Genomic DNA, 2,306 nt, shown 5'->3' with positions numbered 1-2,306 from the left:
GGGGGGGGGGGGGGTTGGTGTGTTTTTTTGCTGCCTTTTATGTGTGTGTGTTGTTCTGTAGCATTTTTTTTCTAACCTTGCATTTCATAAATCAATAGGATTGACACCGATTGACATATTATTCATTAAAAATTATTTGCAACATTAATTTTATAACTGCTTGTTATAGTATATGGTAGTTATTAAGGACCACCAGTATGTCTGTACCTTTCAAACTGGAAAAATATAGTTCCTGCCCAAAACACCAGCCATACTACTGTGAAGAGCCTGCAAATACTATGCACAAACCTAATTTTATTTGAGCACAATAGGGCCTGATGAAAAGCAGGCAGATACTAAGCATGTTTTTACAGTATTAAGGTATATAATTAACAAATAATACAGTTCAGAAACAATGTCACGTTTTTTAAAAAATCACCTTTCTTTGACTGATTAGCATAGAAAGCTTTGCAGAACCACAGTTTATCATTTTCAAACATTAATATTATTTGGGTAATGAATTAGTTACTATTGAATATGCATTATTAATTGCTTTATGATCTATAGTGGTAACAGGAGAACAAAAGAGAAAATCACCTTTAATATTAGATTAAAAATCATTATCAACAAAGAAAGTAGGAAATAATATTTTAGTTAGAAGACTTACATTCATGGCTGTGATATTGCCTCTACAATTGTATAATACCAGACATGTACAACTACAAAATAAATACACACACACAAATTAATTCTGAATCCCAAGACTGTGCTTTAAATATCAGGTGTAATACTTTTCTAAACTGGTTTAAGCTTATGTTTAAAAAATAATTTAGCAAATAAATGCCAATTAATTTGAAATGGATTTCCGTAGGGCACACGCAATAATTAGTAACGCCATTTTTAAGTTATTTGATTTTTCCCCATAATACTTAAACTAAGCATGTTGCAGGTTCCCAAGAAGTTGTGCCTGTGAAGTGAGACCAAAACATCCTACCAGACAAAAGGGTACCTGTGGTAATATACAATCGAGGAAATCCATGCTGTTGTCATGTCCATAACAGAATTAACAGTTGTCTTCGTATAGTACAATGTGTGCTTATGTAAAAAAAAAGCTTTAAAACAACTTCAATTCAGCATTGAAATGAAACAAAACAGCTATGTTTCCGCCCGGTTTCGAACCGGGGACCTTTCGCGTGTTAGGCGAACGTGATAACCACTACACTACGGAAACCCGCCTTGTGGCAGTATCTTGAAATGCTGTCCCTATGTGACTGCTTGATCGCCCGATCCGCGGAGAACCTAGGGTTTGCTATTATCACGTATAACTGTTGAACGCTGCGTTTGGCCAGCGCGTCTTACCCAAGAAGCTTCCTCTGTGCAGACTTTTGAAGAGGAGGCTCCACTCAGATCCTCGCACAAGCCTGGGCTAGACTCCGGCTCAGCCGGACACTGATTGCACTGCCCAGCCCCCTCGAGACTGCCCCCAGCATGGTGCAAGCCCAGGGTGGGCTCCAGAGCCCTGCCACCTAAGCAGCCATTCATTGTTCTACCCTGCCCTTTTTTTTGTTTTTTGTTTTTAAAGGAACATTTTTCATGTCTCAGGTCAGATTAGCCAGATGAGGTCCAAATCCATTTGCATCATCCAAGAACCATGTGTGGCCCTGCTCCACCCCACCTGGGGCTTCAGATGCTCCCAAATCCTATGGCAGGCGTCCTAGTGCAGGCCCCAGCCCGGAGACTTGGGGCTCGGATGCCCCCGTTTCTCTTGCCCTCAGCAGTATGGCCACAGGAGCGAAGCTAGGGAGGAGTCTTCCATTTCCATAAAGTCCGCATGTAGCCGTGCTCTACGCCACCTTTCCTGAGCACGCAGAGCCACCCCAGCCCGGTGTGCATCAACACCCCCAGAGCAGCACCCCCGCCTGCAAACACAGGCCCCTCTGGGGAGGTGGAGCAATCGCTTCTCGCCTCCCTGGGCCTGGCGTATCTCTCCATGGGGGATGGTACACGGGCTGGAAGAGTCACATTTACCCTCCCCAGCTTCTGGTGTCAATGAAGGAGCCTGGGCTTTTAGGTCTCCCTGGCTGTTGGGGATCCCTCACAGTTCTGTGGCTCAAGTAAAGGGTTGTAAACGAGTCGATTGAAGACTGAGGCTGACCCTAGAGCCACTTTCTGGCAAATGCCACAGGCGATGGTTAAAGGGAGGGTCAGACCAGGGATTTCTCAGATCTGTTGTCTTTCCTTCTGTTTCTGTCATTTGTCTGCTTCCAGGGAGAGATGGTTGTCCTTAAAAAAAAATGTACCTTCTCTCACAAGGCATCACCAGGTAG

At 43.6% G+C, this 2,306-nt stretch overlaps 1 non-coding gene across 1 annotated transcript; it reads right to left on the bottom strand.

Annotated features, from left to right (window-relative positions):
• Positions 1-1,137: 1,137 nt before the first annotated feature.
• TRNAV-AAC lies at positions 1,138-1,210 on the bottom strand. The gene has a single exon. It is a non-coding gene; the product is annotated as a tRNA-Val (tRNA).
• Between the last annotated feature and the right edge of the window lie 1,096 nt (positions 1,211-2,306).

This window comes from Alligator sinensis, unplaced genomic scaffold (assembly GCF_000455745.1).
Source record: "Alligator sinensis unplaced genomic scaffold, ASM45574v1 scaffold787_1, whole genome shotgun sequence".
Taxonomy (NCBI): domain Eukaryota; kingdom Metazoa; phylum Chordata; order Crocodylia; family Alligatoridae; genus Alligator; species Alligator sinensis.
Note: the sequence above shows the minus strand (reverse complement) of the source record. Positions and strands in the feature narration are given on the sequence as shown.